At 36.2% G+C, this 18,709-nt stretch overlaps 1 protein-coding gene across 1 annotated transcript in view; it reads right to left on the reverse strand.

Annotated features, from left to right (window-relative positions):
- Window positions 1-18,709, reverse strand: part of DCC (DCC netrin 1 receptor) — a 1,008,917-nt gene that overhangs the window by 548,348 nt on the left and 441,860 nt on the right. The window lies entirely within an intron of this gene.

An 18,709-nucleotide genomic window follows, 5' to 3' on the forward strand; every position in this document is an offset into this window, starting at 1 on the left:
TCCTCAGTAACATGGTGCTTGAATATGTAGGTGTAAACAGAGCTGGCACAGTATGAGAATTCTAAATTCTTCCAACAGGCCTCCTTCGAAACCAAAGAGAATTGCTCCTATACGTCTCCTTTGCAGCACTTATTTCAATTGTTATCAATTAACTGTAGAATTAATTTAATAGCCATCTTCCTGGCTAACCTGTAAATTCCACAAAAGTGGGGCTAGATCTATTTTATTCTGTACTCTGAGTATTTGGCACAGTACATGGCATCCAGATGTCCATCAAATACTTGTTGAATAAAAAAAATATATGTATTATTGGTAAGATACTAACTTTAGGAAAATATCCTAAATATTAGAAGCTCTAAATATTAGAAGGCCTAAGAATGACAGCAATGACTACGGAAACATAAAGAGAGGGAGAAAACAGATATTTCTTTAGGAAAAGTGAGAAAGAGCTGAGGCTACATAAATGTCAACTCATAAAGCCTTTCATTTGAAAAGAGAATCAATCTACGGAGAAAAAAGAGCTATGCCTTGTGCATCGATGAAAATTTTATCTAAGCTTCATAAGTTTAAATTGTGGACCCGTGATATACATTTTAAATGAGATTTCCCCATCCTCCTCTCAAATCACTGTCTCCGAGAACAAAGTTATCAGCTTCTCAGAGCCAGCCCTCACCCATCTGGGATAGCATGGGCAATGGCTGCAGCCATCAATCAGGTTCCGGCCAAAACATATTTCTTTAGGAGCTAGGGACAACCAGACTGTCACCAGGGCAGAAGAAATGTTAATAGCAAAAGCAGCAAACATTTTTCATTTGGGCTTTTCTTTTGTGATGCTGAAAAAAAATGAGGTAAAAAATCACCATGGCAATAAACGAAAAGCTGCCAAATCTGCAGGGACATCAAATGTGTTAGGCTCTCAGAATTAAAATAATGAGAACAATAGTCTCTCCTACCCTTCCACCCATGCCCACACACACCACACAGATCAGGAGAAATCTTTCCATCACATCCAGACAGTCAGAAAGTTTGAACATCTTCCACACGTACTCTGATTCATTTAATTCTGAACTATTTTGCTTTTTAAGCAAAAGTGGAATAAAGCATTTCACAGCCCAGGTTTAGACTCTCCGCCCCTGGGGAGGCCTCTTTTCCACCCACACATTCTGCAGATTGGGCCTACTCCTTTGAAATTCTAATCTGAAAATGGCACATTCTCCTGCTTTGCCCTCTAGCCTCTTGGGCAGACTATCAGGATCTCCATCTCCTCCTATGGAAGGTCTAATTATTAAGTAATTAAAGTTCATTTAATAAAAAAGAGACTTATCAATAGGGGCACAGAACCTGGGGTTGGAAACATGCCTTGCTTTTAAATATTCATCAATGTGGTAATATTCTACAACTGCCACAGGAAAGCTGGTGTTAATGCTTTGTTTGCTCCAAATTAAAGCCTGAAGGCTACGTCCGTTAATTAGCCAAGGGAAAGGGAATAGAGGTAATCCAAGAGAAGTTCTCTAGATCTGGTTCTTTTCGGCAGCCAGAAGACTAATAAAGGAGTCATGGAATTCGTTATAAGCATATTTCTGCCGTGTATGTCCCTCTGAGAGTTATATTCCCCAATTTTTTTTTTACAGGTTTTTGTTTTTGCTTTTGTTTTAGCTTCTTCATTTTCATTGGCAAAATTACAGACGCTTAGGTGGTTCACTGAAGAGCAGTGGCTTGAAAATGGCCTTGCAAAACAAGTCTAGTACGTGTCTAGGGGGAGCCAGCCACACTCACCCAGTGTGTAATGTTTTAAGAAACACTTAAGTGGCCAATTAATTGAACCTCAGAAGGATGTAATAGATGTGAAGGGGGCGGGGGGGGGCACTGTATAGGCAAATTACACAGTCAGTTTGTCTGTCCAGCTCTGCAAGATAAGTAGCACACAATGAACTCATTCTCCAGGCAAAAAATTCTAAGGAGAAATGTCATCAACTAAGTCTCAGAATCACCTTTGGGGTATGTCCAATATAAATGCTTTGGAGAGGTAGTACTATCCCATATCCCTGAGGACTGATCATACACAAGACTTGGAACCAGATAGTTATTTTGGGACCTCTGTAATCTGTGGGTGACAAAGAGCAAGTCTGAATGCTGGTCTATCATATTCTCACCAAGGTTCTCCAAATCATCCCTCTTAATAACATCCTTAGGGCCTCTGGTAGCCTACATGGTGCCTTTATAAGAATTGGGAAAGGGTGCCGTCTTTGGAAAGACAAAGTTTTAAAAGATGCTCTGTAGAAGTGGCCAGCAAAACCGGAGCTGGATTATTCTGGCCTCTCCAACTTCTTCCCGGAGACGGTTGTCAGGTATGAATTACAGCCATGTACTAACAGCCCTGTTCCTCTCCGACTCATGATCAGCAATTAGACAAGCAAGATTCAGCTTGGCCCATCCTTGTTTCTTGTTAACTTCAGAGTCAATATAGGCAGACTTTGGAAATATTTTCCTAAGCATTTTAGTAGCTTTTCTTTCACTCATCTGAGTTATTATACAATATCTATTTCCCAGCTCAAGGTCAAATAATAAAGAGAGCTTTACCACCTTTCTCTCAGACTCAACATGGTATTGTTTCCCTGGACATAGATCCTTCATAAAATCTAATCCACTTATATTGAACATTCAATGCCATTATTCCACATGAAGATTAGAATTTTTTTCTTACAGAAAGAGCGAGATAGCAACCCCTATATTGTGGCAGCTACTTTTCCTCTTAACTGTGCTGTTATATCTTTGATGACTGAAACCAGTCTTTTACTTGTATATATGAATTAAGCCAAATGGAAACTGATATTAATGCAGTTCAATTAGGAATTGTTTGCTTGTTTTACTTTACTATAAGATTTTCTATAGGAATTGTTTAAAGGACAAATTTCTAATGCAGAAAAATGTTCATTAGTAATCAACAACAAAAAATATAAACAAAAATGATATAATGGTTTAACCTATTAATGTTGCAAAGATTTCAAAATGATAATTAACAATCCTTCTAAAAGTATGAATTGATATAGTACCTTTGAAAAATGATTTGGCAATGTGCATCATAATAATTTAGCCCAAGAACTCCACTCCTAGGAATCTATCCATAAATATATGAAGAAAAAAGATATATAAAATTATTCAATGCAGCCTATTTAAAATAGCAAATGACAGAAAATGGGCTAATTGTACAATTGGTGATTGCTTAAGCAAATTATGGTATAGCTACTGTACTTAACATTACACAATCATATAAAATTATGTTAATAAACATTTTTTAAAGTGAGATAAAATGTTTTTTTGTTTTCTAAAATAAGCATATTTTGAAATACACAAAGGGATATTTTGCTAATGATTCTAACACTCTATTCAGTGTGTTACATTCATTGTAAATTTCAAGCAACTATTCATGAGCATATTGATCTCATGAAGAGATGTTTACCTCCACAGCTTTTGACAATCACTTGATTTTCATTCGCTACTGCAGATACGATTCTTATTATAAAACCTGAGATTGGTTTATCATCAATAGTAATGAATAATTTCACAGAATTCAGGCTTGGGCTTTCTATCAAGCTTAATTCTCATTACACATGGCTAATGAATGGTCACAACATTCATGAAAGTTGATTATGAATGTGGCTGATATTTGCTGGGCCTACTTGTAAACTGTACTTAATTCAAGGCAGGTGGATTACCTAAATAACAGAAAAGCAAGCTCTTGACATTGTATAATATTTTGTTTTGCATCTTTTCATTGTCACCATCTCTTCACTACTTCATCTAGGTTTCCTGAAAACCCTGATGTGAACCCCTACTGATATTGATTATCTCATCTCATGGGACTTTCCAAATTATGCATTCAGTCAGTCAACCAGTCAGTCAGTGTGATGGTTAGCTTTATGTGTGGACTTAATTGGACCCCACAGTGCCAAGATGTTAGGTTTACTATTATTCTGGATTTATCTGTGAGGGTGTTTCTAGGTGAAATTCACATGTAAATCTGTCAACTGAGTAAAACAGATTACTCTCTCCAACGTGGATGGGTCTCTTCCAATCCACTGAAGGACTGAATCAAACAGAAAGGTGAAGGAAGAGAGGATTCACTCTCTCTGTCTGACTGCCTTTAAGCTGGACATTAGTCTTCTCATGCCTTCGACTGAGACTCGGACTGCAACGTATACCATCAGCTCTCCTGGTTCTCAGACTGAAACTGTAGCATCTGCTCTCCTAGGTCTGCGGCTTGCCAACTGCAGGTCCAGGACTTCTCAGCCTCCATAATCACATTAGCCAATTTCTTACAATAAATCTCTTTAGATTATTCATATACTATACAGGAAATATATAGATATATATACTACATATATATATATTACACACATATATATAACATATATATTATATATATTACATTACATATATATTATATATGCATATATACAGATATATATTACATATATATTACATATATATATGTAATATTGATTCTGTTTCTCTGGGGAACTCCAACTAATACAGTCAACATTTAGTGAGCACCTTATATGTGGCAGGCATCATCCTAATTGTCTGAAGAAGACAATCACAAACAACTAGTTTCTTTCCTCAAAGAGCTTATAGTCCAGTAGGAAAAGCAAATGCATAAGGACAGTGCTATGTGACAATTGCAATGTACTATGGGACAGAGATAAAATAATCCTTAGTGATGCCTATTAGGAAGGGGATAAATCAGGAAAGAGCATAAGAATGCTGGACTATGAGCTGGGTCTTGAATACGTGAATAGGGTTTCACCAAGTGCCCAAGATCCAAAAGGACATTCTAGACAGAAGAACATGTGCAAAACATTGAATCTAAATGCCACCACATTTTTTGGACATGGTAAATATTTCAGTAAATAATGGGGAAGCACTAAGGGATCTCTACAACTGCTTTTTTCTATCACAAAAGAGAGCTTGATACTGTTCTTTAATTTTATTATAGGCCTTGTGTGTTTTGCTACATAAGTACTATAAGTTCCATGATGGCAGGTGGTATGAAATAGTGTGAGATTCACATCCAGCATATTTTGTGAATCATGACAAAGCCCCTAAAATAGGGAAGCCCATAACCAGAAAACTTAGCAAGAGATTTTCATATTATTTTCAAAGGTCATTAAAACAAGAGCTAATAAAATGCATTTGCATGCTGTGCATTTGCACAATGAAAGTAAAAACATAAAAAAATATTTCTGCTTAACTATAGAACTTATGTGATTTTCCACTTTCTCTATTGACACCCTGATAAAATCAAAATACTTTAAAGAATTACCAAATTTTTGATAACTTGACTCAGAGTAACCAAATATACCTGATATAGTGAGCTATTCAAAAAGAAAAAAAAGTTTGATACCAAAGCTCATAGTTTGCGAAGTGTCTCAGACTTACCTGGATCAATGTCCACCACTAATCATTTATTCCAATTTATCTGTTCATATTCTTAGTCCCTAGCGATCATTTGGCTGTAGAAGAATGTCAGTAAATTGGAGAATGGCAAATCACCCTTCCTAAAAACCTTTTAGTTGTGGAATCATATCCAGGTGTATTGTCTGATACTGGGACTGAGGAGGAAGATGAAAAAAGGACATGCCTGGGCAGAGGTATATCTTTTCCCTGCCTCTAAGGGAGCCAGACATGGGTTACAGGTATGCGTAGCTGGAAGTCAAATATTCCTTCAGAACAGCTTTAAGCCTCAAATACTTACAGAGCACTTACGTGCTTTTTTATAGACTCAGCAACAATATTACTTCCAAGCTTGTTTATGATCTTTCCTGATCTTATGATCTATGAATGTAAAAAGAAGTATTAAAATATTGAGAAGTATTTCTTAAAAAGAAGCCTGGTTCAAAAGATAGAGCATAAGCTTTGAACAGCAGTAGGCAAAGAGATGCATGCCAAAAAATTACACTGGAGATTTAGCCAGGGGTGGATAATTCAGGTGCCTTATACCATCTTAGTAAGTTTGGATTTTAGTTCAATTGCACTGAGAGGTTATTAAGGGATTTTGAGCAAGAGAATTATACAATTGGATTCATATTATTTTTGAAGATCATTCTGGTTGCTGCGTAGAAAATAGTTTGGGGGAAGAGGACACAGGTGAAGGCCAGAGTGAAAGCAAGAATCTCACAATCTTAATAGTAGTCTAGGTGAAAGGCAATACAGCTTGTGTTGAGAAAGGCCTTCTTGTGAACGCAGTCTTTTGACCCCCCAGTAAGCCACATAAGAACGAGCCTCGGGCCTGTAACACTTCCTTAGGAATGAATAAGGAGCCCACACAGCCTGTGCTGGGCTTATCACATTGTGTGGAGATACCTTTCTCTGTTTCAGATGCAATGACTGTTCCTTTGTTCTGATTAAGTGTGTATGTCGCTCACTATGAAGGCACGCTCCTAACCTTCAGTATCTCGGACTCCAAAGGAAAGGATTTGGAGTCCTTCTCCTGTGGTACAAGAGGGGTGCAAGTAGGCCAGTTGTCCTGCATAAGCTGTGGGGGGCACCCACTAGCCATGGAAGACTACTACCTGCTATTGAAGCTGATCTTACTCTGTCTCTTCTGTATGTGAGTAATGCATCGTTCCATCCAGTGCTTGACTGGGCTGTGTTTTTCTTTGTAACACTGATACCCAGATGCAGTAGGCAGAAGTGTCTAGAGTCCACCCCTGGGACTGATAACCAATGTGTGGTGTTCTGCTCCACAGCTTGGGCAAATGAAGCAGCAGTGAGAATGAAAAAGGAGAGACAGACTAGATGTATTCTGAGGCATAATCAAAAGGAGCTATTGAAGATTGAGTATGGTTTGTGAGGAAAAGAGATGGGCCAAGAATAAGCCAGATTTCCACATAAAATATTTAGTTGTGATCTATGGGTTTTACTTGGCATAAGTGGGTAACATGTGGTGGTTTCGAGGGAAGTAAGAAAAAAAAAGACACTTGAGTAAGATGTTGTGTTAGAAACTGGACAGGAGTAAGAGATCAAGTTATTGGATCTGAATCTCAAAAATAAAGGAAGATTACAGAACATGACTGCCAAAGTTCTTTTCATTTATAAAATTATATGACCATGTAATTCTACGTTTAAATGAGCTAATATATTTAAACAAACTAATATGTTTAAACAAACTAATACGACTTTATATTCATTCACCACAATTTAACAAAATACATTAAACGTTGTGAGATATAGAGGCAAATAAAAGATTCGCCATCACTTCCATAATGGATGAGCTGTCAATCTAGTAGAAAATACAGGGCTCATAAGACAACTTTTATCACGAAGCCTCAACAAAGGGACCTAAAAAACAAGCTTGGAGATTTATGTAAGAGAGAAGCCAATAAAATTTGCCCAATATTGTAAAAAAAAAAAAAAAACCAAAAAACTGACCATTTCAAATTTATTTGAACAACTCTTATTTCCTTTGCTTATAATCACGAGTAAACTACTTTGTCATTAATTGAGCCTTTTCATTAATTTAGAGTCACTGACTCTAATTTACTTTGGCTATGTAGATAGAACTCTTGTTCTCAAAGCCTATCTAAAATATTATTAAAGTCATACAGCTTTTTGACAAAGAGAAGATCAAAAGCTTAAGTTTAAAACAGCCGGATTTATCCTAAATTTTGCCAAGTTCTTTGAATTCACTTTGAACCAAATTTTGCTTTCTTTGAAGCAAACTCTTTTAATGTATTTTACTCGTTTGGCCTCAGCCATTTGAGGACTTGAGACAGTCGTTAGAGTGATTTACAGATACTTCTATATCAGAATGATGTTCGAGACACATATTGACATTTTATTGTAATCTCCATTGTCCTTTCAGGATATATGCTATTGAACTGAGTCTTAGATCTAGAACCGTCTATTAAAATATTAATGGAGTCCATTTATCTTAAGCCCTGCCACGAGTGATGTGTGAGGTTCACTTATAAGATAATTTCTCACCAGTAAACTTATGAAGGGTTAATCTGAGTTTAAGCTTAAATTTGGGGATCTCAGGACACAGCATTATTTTCCAAATTTCTTACCAGATATAGATACCATAGCAAATATATATATATTTCTTAGGTTTATGAGATCACTCACTCTCCATCCTTCTCCCCTATAATTCTCCTTTAAAAGCTATATGTCCTATCCTAACTGGTCTTCTCACTGGGTTTCGGAACATGGCTTTGTACTTTCCCATCTATCTTTTCGGGTTTGCCACCGTCTGCTCTCTACCCACCTATCTGATTACTTTGCCTTTTCATATCTCATGAGGGCTGAGCCTTGGTTGGATTTGTTTACTGTTGTATCCTCAGTGCCTGCACTTAGGAGGCACTCAATAAATATTTGCTGCATGCACAAGTAAAATATCTGAACCAAATTCAACATTCTAAATTAAAATCAAATCTATTTTCCCCATTTCTTCTCTGATTTCTCAGAAAATTTACTCTCATTGGCACTCATTTGGTAATCATCAACTAACTACACATTGGAATTGTTATCATATTTTCATGCATCCCTTCTATCTAAATTTTAGCTTGCTAAAGGATAGATATAATGCTCTATATTTCTGTTAACATTCATGGTACAGTGTTTTACAGAGTGAAAACACCATATAAATTCCTTGTTTTAGGTCTGATTGCATTGAGGAGTGGTTATTTTTGTTTTGCCCAGTTAGGCAAAGGACCATCTGCTAAAAAACTCTAAAGTAATCAACTTCAGTCGATTTATTCAATTTTAAAGTTTTGATGACTGGCCCTTTCCGTTTGCAAATATTTTAGTGGTCGCCTCAATTTATGGGAAAGTCTCATTATTGTAATTTAGAACTTATGACGTGTAATAATTTAGACCCAAACAGTTGGGTTATCTTTGAAACAGCTGTCAAGAAAAGGTTTTGTAAGCAAATTAACTGGACAAACAAGATTCATAGTAAAGTCATTTTTTAAGTGACCTCTCTTGATTCTGAAATGTAGGACTTGTTTATGCATTTTCCAACCCACTTATCAATCTCTGCTTTACACTGATGGCTTTGATGTCGATGTCTACATATTTCTCCAAAATTATAAGATTTTGAAAGTAGGAACAAGACTTCAATCATCTGTGTTCTCTTCTGTCCAGAGCCCAGGGCCTTTGCAGTAACATGGAGTAAACGGCTATTGGTCGACTGATTATTGATGGCCTGATTCTTCATCTGTATTCCTTCTAGAATCTTTTTATTCTCCAATAATTATCTACCATCAATTCTAGAATTTTTAAGTGGTTTCATGAAAGGAAGCATGAAGATAAACAAATGCTAGATTCATCATTTAAAGATAAGAAACCTTAAAGATCAAACAAATCCAATCATTTCATTTAATGGAAAAAAGATGTGTTGAAAACATAAAATTAATAATTTTACCCAATCTTTAATTCCTTTTTCCAATTTTTTTTGTGTTATAGGTTCTCTATATCTGAGTTTATGTCTATATCTGATATATGGACATAGGTGTATATGTGTATATATGTGCCTGATTAAATATTAATACGTGTGTTTGTGTGCATATATGTGGTGGGTGTGTATAGATACAGATACAGATATAGAGGTATGTGTGCATATGTATAGTTGTATATGTACAACTGTAGTCAAATATATACATATATAATCCTCTATTTCAAATGAGTTTATGTATGCATACACATATACATCTACTTTACATATATCCCTTCAAAGATAGATAGTTAACTATTGAAAAGAGTGAAGAATTTAGGCATAGCAATCACGTAATAGTTCATCATTGTTTGTTGTTAAAGAGTGATTTTATCTTAAATAAGTCAAATAGTTAACAAAGGTTTTCACCATTATTATTCATGTATGTGTTGTCCCTTTATAAAACATAAAGCTTTCCATACATGTCCTTTCCACTGAATTTCTCAAGTTATCAGAATTTAGATGTAAAAAGTATGCTGACTCCAGTTCTGTCATTTAGAGAAATGGCAATATTCTTATAAATCATAAACTTGTCCATAATATAGATTTTTAATATGATTCAAACTCATCAGAGAAGATGCCTTATTATTCACACCAAGCTGAACTGCTAATTTTCAGAGACAAATGCACCTGTGGAAAAAGAAATCATATCTTTAAATTGTATTACCCACTGACAAGACCACCTACTGTTTTGTCCTTGTTGTTAATACAGAAATCAGAGGGTGTAAATCTCTTCATCTTCCTGTCAGCACTTCTGGCCAGGGTGTTAATGGCCTGCAGCCAGGAAGTTGTATAGGCGTCCAGCCAATCAGCAATGAAACCATTTCATCTTTTTTTCAAACAGGAAGCACAATTTGGGGATGGGGCGGGGGTGGGGGGGGAGCTCAACACTAATGCATTTAGATGGAAATATATTTTAAATCTCCAATTAAAACAAGGGACAAGAAATCTAAATCCTTTGTGATATAAAATAGGTAGAAGAGACTCACTTTATTTATTAAGTGAAAGGCTAATTTTACTGATTGAAAATACATTATCAGCACCTTAACAGATTTCTTTTCAAAGACTAAACCCAGTCTCCTCCTGCCAAGATGAAAGTACTCTAGTTTCTTCGGAGAGAAGCATTAGAAAGGTCTCCCGCTTGGAGAAACCAACTCATCTAAGGAAGATGATTTTGTCTGGTATGGAGGCTATAAGCTGTCTAATTCTGAGACAAATCGAAATGAACGATCATGACATTAATAACAACCAGTAACAGTTGGATAAGCCATACAATGAAACCACAGAAATTCACTTTTTGAAATTCTTGAGAAAAAACATATTGAGAAATTGAGATAAACAATTATTTAAAATATCTTGGAAAATACATTATCTGTTATCCACAAAAGTTATATTATAAAATCATTAGAGGTTATATAAATTGTAAGCAATTTATTCAAACGTATAGTAATGAATGGGAGGGGGGATAAGCATTGTGGACAAGATCTAAAAACAACATCATTCTGGACAAGATCTAAAAAAAGAGAAGTTAAAACCATTAGTGTCTTAAGTTTTAATTGCATAGTAGTAGACTCTGAACATCCTTTCTTTGCCATTTGCTGGAATCATCTCTTTGTAGCTAAGATAACACAGGTGGAGAAAACATAATATAAAGCATTACGTAGCACGAAGGGTAGAAAATAACATGCTTGTCTCTCCATTTCTACAAATACATACTAATTCTAGCTTTTAAAAAACTCATGGATAGATTTTTCTAAAATGCTAAGAGAAGCACTAGTACAAGGATAGATGGATGAACATGCGTTAATTAGACCTAAAAGTTGTAAAGTGAGAAGAGGATTTAGATAAAAGCACAAAGGATCTAAAAAGTCTTAATTGGAGATTAAACTCAGAGTCATGTTTCCAATATCTGCTACAAGCTGCTGTCTGACTCAAAATCTTGCCTTTCTTTCATTTAATGGGCATGATCTCACACATTTCCCATGGCTACTCCATTTCAATCTAGTTTTGCTCAGATTACATTAGAATAGCCTAGGAGGACCCCAGTATATCTTGAAGCAAAAATGCTGTGGCAAGGGTTGGGAAACCATAGTCTGTGGGCCAAATCTGGCCCGTCGCCTGTTTCTGTAGGGCCTGTAAGCAAAGAATGGTTGAAAACAATTTTTTAAAATAACATCATTAAATGTGAAAATTATATGCAATTCAAATATCAGTATCCATAAAACAAAGTTTAATTGGAACACAGCCATGCCCGTTTATTTACCTATTATCTATGGCTGCTTTCAAGCACAATGAGAGCTGAGTAGTTTTGGCAGAGACTACACAGCCTGCAAATCTAGAAATATTTGCTATCTGGTCCTTTAGAGAAAAAGTTTGACTCATTGTCTATATAATGTTGACTCAGGAGTTCCAAATCAACTAGTCAATTTCACATAAATTTGATCGATATAGTTGGGAGAACAATCTACCCATCTGGTATATCTGACCCGTGTGATCGATTGTATAAAAATAATCACTTAATACCTTAACATTTCATGTAGACATAGCCCCAGAGGGCACTTGCTCACTTCAAATACAACTTTTACGAACATAATAAAAGAAGTAAAAAGAAAAAAAAGCAAAGGTTTATGAAACAGCTTTTTTCCACTTTTTTTTTTTTTTTGGTCCAATTTGATTTCTACAGCTTCTTAGCTAGTGACAAATAATACAATATTTGTTATATCAGGAACTGTGGAATCTCCAGGACCTACTATTAGAGAGAAGTTTAAGCAAGGGAGCCCCATGCAGTACCCTTCCTTCCAAATTGTAATCAGTGCAATTTTTCAACCTTTTTTCCTAAGCCTTCTGCGTGAAATAAATGCAAGATGGGGTTATAAGGTGATGAGTTTGTATCTGGGTGTGTATTAGAAGTCCTCCAGCTAAAATATTTTTTTTCTGTTACTTATTCTTACTTATATTCTCATGGATCTTTTTTTTTTTTTTTTTTTTTTTTAAGACTAACTTAAAGTGCTCTCAGGTGTTCTGGCACATTCATCCTAAGCTTTCTGTGTGAAATAAATGCAAGATGGGGTTATAAAGTGATGAGTTTGTATCTGGGTGTGTATTAGAAGTCCTCCAGCTAAAATATTTTTTTTCTGTTACTTATTCTTACTTATATTCTCATGGATCTTTTTTTTTTTTTTTTTTTTTTTTAAGACTAACTTAAAGTGCTCTCAGGTGTTCTGGCACATTCATTCATTCAACAAATATTTATTGAGCACCTAATATGTGCCAGAAACTGCTCCAGGCATTAAAAATAAAGTAACAAATGATAAGGATAAAACATCCTGCCCTAGTAAAAATTACATACATAAGAGGAATCAGATAATAAACAAATGAGTAAAAATAAAGTAGGAGAGAGTGGGGATGAATATCCTGGGAAAAAATAAATCAGCAAAGGGAGTTGAGTGGAGGCTGGGAGCTGTAGCAACTTTAAATAGGGATGTCAGGAAAGGCCTTACTAAGAAAAGATCTCACAGAGGTGAGGGAGTGGGCCATGAGGCTGCGTGGGACAAAGCATGTAAAGCGGGGAAATTCACATGCAAAGGCGGATGGTGGGGGTACTCGGGGGACTGCACATTGATGGTTCTGTGGAGGGTGCAACATTAAATCAGTCCCCAGACCTACTCTGATGGTCTTTCCACGTGAATGAGAGCGACAGTCAGCAAATGTTTCTAAGCCAGGGGAAGAATCTGTCATACTAGGTCAGAGAAACAGATAGAGTGCCAGACGAGAGATCCCTTCGAGCTCAAAAATAAAAATAGGGTTTCCTGAAAAGTTAGACTTTACGGACTGATTAAAAGGATGGCTATGAGGTGGGGTGGGAGGAGGGCAAAGCCCACGATCAGAAAACGCTGGTGTAACACCATTATTAGCCAGCGGTCTAAGTTTGGTTTGTGTCACAGGATGGAGCGGATCAAAGGGGAACACTGGAAAATACAGTGGAAAACCGAAGGGGAGACAGACTGGGGAAGGAGGAGGGAGCTGGTGGAAGATCAGGAATGCTGGGCAAGAAAGTGTGAGTTTAATCTCGCTAATGCTTACTTATATTTTCATGGATCAATTTTTTGGCACTTGGGACAGATATAGATTCCAAGGCTCTAGAAAAGGGGTAAACTACTCAGGAAATGGAATAAATAACATTACGATTAATGCAGCCTTTAAATACTACATTCGTGCATGTGTTGCGGTGACAGGGCATGAGAAAACAGATTCATAGGTAGATAAACCTGTCTGATATATTTGACTAAGAAAGACATGAGAGAACTTTCCTGAAGTCTCATGTTTTGGTTCCCTAAACATTCGGAAACAAACACACACACACATATACTCACATGTGTGTGCACATGCGCGCGCACGCGCGCACACACACGCACACACACACACAGTCTCCTCCTCAACTGGCAGTGATTTTGCTCTCCCAAGAGACACTGGTAACATCTGCAGACAACTCATCCCCTCACTTTTAATTGTGGCAACTATGCGCTACAGGCATTTAGTAGGTGGAAGCCAAGGATGCTGCTACAATACACAGAACAGCCCCCCACAACACAGAATTAGCTGTTCTAAAAGGCAATAGGGCTGAGGTTGATGAAAACCAATTCCATGTCAAGGCATTAGTTTCAATGGTAAGCCTGCCAGGTAAAATATAGAACAGCTAGTTAAATTTGAACTTCAAATAAATATGTTTTTAGTATAAGTATGTCCATGCAATATTTTAGGTGTAATTATACTAATTATTCATTGTTTATTTGAAATTAAAATTCAAACTGGGAACACTATATTATTATTTTTTTAAATTTTTATTTATTTGCTAAATCTGGCAATGCTACTTTAAGGGAGATGGAGAGTCTGATGCAAGAGACAAAAAACCTGGCAGGTGAGTATTTTAGGGTGCAACCTAAAGGTAAAAACCTGGAGACAATTTTAAAGGGGACACATGGAAAGCCTAAATTTCTGAAGTATTTCCTGAGAATTACGTATTTGAGAATTATGTTTTATGGTTTCTTGCACTCTTGTTTTTAATGACTACTGGCAATTGACTCTCAAACTTTACCTAAGACAATTCAATCAGAATCTGAAATTAAAATTTGAGAAGGACTCATCCAAACCATTCCTTCTGTTGGCCACTAAGGCACAGAATTAACCTTCCTTTCTAAAACACCCTATGCACAAAAAACAAAAAACAAACAAACAAACAAAAACAATACTTCATGCTTCTTCTCACCAACTTGCCATCATAGGATTTTGAACTCAAGAACATCATTCATGAGCAGATATTCAGATATTCATATTCTACCTCAGGGAAAACTTTCCCTTTCCTCCTTCCTCTAAACTCACATCACTCCCATCAATATCATCCATCTGGCAAATACTAATCTACTTATGCCACCTAATATGTTATTAACTTTGATTGCCATATACCCCTGAGACAGTAAAGCAGTTTAGAAAGAACAAGCCATGCCAAATTAGCCCTAGTAACTATGTTGACTGGTCTATTTCCCCCTTGGTGAATCAAAGGGCTTCTGTAAACACAATGTATCTTAATTTGAGTAAAACATTTGACAAATGGTAGCTCTTGTTCCCATCAGGTTTATTCACCCTTCAGGACTATATTTTTGGTAGGGCCTGAGGATTTTAAGTGCTAAAGATTTAATCCAGATTGAATGCAGGACTGGAGGAATATGCCAACCTAAAATATGCCATTCTATACTCCTCTATGGTCTACCTGTCCACTGATTGATGTTTTTGTATTTTCCACATCTTGGCTCATTTTCAAGGCTGAGATAACAAGCATGCGTACATCTAGGATCCAATCTTTAGGCTGAAGGAATGAGATGTTCTCTCTCACTCCTCTGTACACTATTTACTGTGAGACGGAAAGCTGGGCAAAATTTGCAAATGTTTTGAAGGAGGAAATTGTGGAGAGAAACTTGACCCTTGAAGAGTTAGAGAATTATCTTATGTTTCCGTCTATATTAAAATTGTATGCTTATTTGGGAGTGGTTTTGGGTGGGACCTGTGAGAAGATGAAGATCTTTTTGTAGAAACTTAAAAACCAGTGTGCCACTGATTTTAAATAGTAAGATTTGAATTTCACAGTGAGTATTAACATGTTAGAGCAGGCAATCAGTAGGATTAATACATTTGATATGGGATAATTTGGGAATTTTCAAAAAGCTGTCTTTCATTAGTTCTTCTATAAAAGCATAATAGTTCATTTCTTTTTTATAGTTCTTTTTTATAGTCAGTATTTCTGACTTCAAGTGATCAGAGGAGGCCAAATAACTAATAAAGAGCGGTGAAGATTTTTTTTAAGTGTCATATAATCATTGAGCTCTTACAACTGATCTAAGCCCTCTCTGCAGAAGCAGTAACCCCTATTATAATGATATAGAATCACCAGATCAGTGAGCTAGCATTGCTTTATCTACTTCAAAAACAGTCAGCTTGACCAAAGTCTTTGCCTTGGAGGGTTTTATTTTATTACATTTCCTAGACATGTTTAACTTTATCAATCATGTCTATTACAGACCATGTAAACCAACAAGTACAGAGACGGGCCTCCTCGTTATTCTATGAAGCAGTTAAGCATTGGACCAATCCCCAACTGATCCCAAACAAAAGGTCGAGCAAAAGGAGTTGCAAGTCAAGCTCTCATACCAATCAGTTTTGTGATCTTGTGGGCAACTCAGACATTCCCTTACTAGCTTGCCATGGTTATTAATCAAGATAATGCATAGTGATGCTCTTTTGAGGATGGAAAGGGAGATACTTTAATTACAGAAAGTCCCTGGCTTTTGAAAACTGGCTTCTTAAAACCTTCCTACAAGTGAGCAAACATTGCTGCCTCATTCCAGGGCTCTTCCCACAGTGTTTTTGTTTTGCTTTGCTTTGCTTTGTTTTGATTTGAAATTCCAGGGCTCTTCCCACAGTGTTTTTGTTTTGTTTTGCTTTGCTTTGCTTTGTTTTGATTTGTTTTTTTTTTTGGAGGGGGGTGCGCTGGAGCCCTTCTCCAAAAGCTGTGACGGTCCACAGGAAACACACAGGAGGACTCTCATTCTCTACCTTCACTGTCTTTCCTTTCAGTTTGAACTCCTCTGTAGGACTGACTGCCCCTTCCAGCGGTTTTCCAAATGGCTATTAACCTCCAACTTGACTTGTAAACTCTCTTGGTCTCAAGTATCAGAAGGGCCAGGATTCAGAGGGACAGCGAACTCAGCAGACGTGGAAGGGCTAGGAGAAGCCAGAAAAAGGAGACAAGGAACCCTAGCAGAACTGTATACCTCTATTAAATAATATGTCGCCACAATATTCGTAGGTCTGAGCTTCCAACCACAACCACACATTCACATGCTACTAAATCAAGTACTGTCAGGGTTATTAAATGTTTTCTCCTATTAATTTATGCCACCATCACTGCTGCAACTACTAGTGCTGCTTATAATAATCTGCCTATTGAATGTGGAAACTGACATTCTTGAATCCTAGTTCCAATTCAAGAATGCGTTTAAAACATTGAGCAAGCCATATTCCATTTCCCCATGTGAGAAATGGGTATGGTAGCCCCGGTTCCCACATGGCATCTCCAGAAAGACAGAAAGTGAATGGTTCATGCAGTAAACATCAAATACTACTTGAAGAGATGATGGGTTGGCCCCTGCTTTCTAAACTACATAAAAAAGAACAATAATTATTTTGACTAGAAAATCAGAATGAGATTCCAACAATGTACATATTTGTGAAAACAAGCCAGGCATTTTAATTCCCTCTTTCTAGTAAGCTCTTTGGTATTAATTTACACATATTCTTTTAATCAAATAATGAATGAGTTTTTTTCTTTTGACAAACTCATGGCCAACATTTAGTCTAAAAAGGAAGTTCCAATTATGAGGAGATTATTATTTTCTCATTTGCACAGATTTGGCTCATTAGAGCTATAATCCTTTTCCCCTCAGCCCACAGACTGAAAAGCAACTTCTTTCTATGATTCTGAGAGTGAAATTAACTATTTTCATAAAAGTTCAAATCACAATGACTAGAAGGCTTGGCCAATATAACCCTTAATAATAATATGACCACCGCGGAGGAGACCAATTTTCATGTTCCATTCAAGGACCTTCTTAGTAATTGTTCATGGAAATCACTGGGCTTCATCTCAGTGCCTTCATAAAAATATGATCTTAAATTCGAATTATGCTATGTAACATCATGGTGTCTGGCCAGCCAAATTCAAATGACATTCAGTTTATGCTTCTCTAATCTCTCCAAGTGCTTCAGTGGATCATTTATAGAATTGAGTCTTAATGGTTAGAAATTAAATTAGAAAGGAAATATGCATCATGCTTCTACTGCACTAAAATGAAAACTTTTTTTCCTAGTTAAGTGGGCCATTTTTCTCTTTTGGATATTTAACAAGAAAAAAGAACTAATTTAATGGAGTGAGCTCATTACTGCTACTCTAGCCCATCCATTAGCATACGTCTTTAGAACAAAGATAGCAAAATGTTACTCAAACATGTCTACAGCCTAAATTTACTAAAAGCACATTCCTCTCAGATTCACTCCATTAGGCATTTACTTAGTGTTTGTTTTTACCAGTATTCAATCTGTTTAAAGAATGTACTTGATATTAATTTTCACTTTTTTCTCCCCCGAATGAAATATAATCCGCATGCAATGGTGATGGGCAAGTTAAACAGCAAAATACTTATGAAGCAGGAAAATTAAAAGAAGAGAATGTGAATCAGTTTAAAAATGTACAAAGTAAAGTAATTCACTGACTTAAAGCTAAGATTCACATAAGTAGCCTGAAAAGGAAGAATTGGTAGTTAAGACCATAATTTCATTTTATTTATACATAATTTGTTGTATAGCAATTATTCTTATTCTGTGGGCCAAGAAACACTGGGGCAACTGTTATGCATGCTTTAGAGTTATGGAAGAGTCCTTGAAGCAATATACACATCGATCATTGTTTCAAGGCTATTAACATGACTTTCAGAGTATTAAAAAATATTTTTCAATAATACGAAGATACTGTTTAAATTTTATTTAAAATTATTACTAAATCATAAAAATGGATAGTGCCACCTTTTTTGTTTTTGTTTTAAATTACTGGCTATCAAAAGAATAATTCTATTATTTTAAGTTATAAAAATCTTTATAAGATTTCTG

Source organism: Pteropus alecto, unplaced genomic scaffold (genome assembly GCF_000325575.1).
Source record: "Pteropus alecto unplaced genomic scaffold, ASM32557v1 scaffold146, whole genome shotgun sequence".
NCBI classification, from domain to species: domain Eukaryota; kingdom Metazoa; phylum Chordata; class Mammalia; order Chiroptera; family Pteropodidae; genus Pteropus; species Pteropus alecto.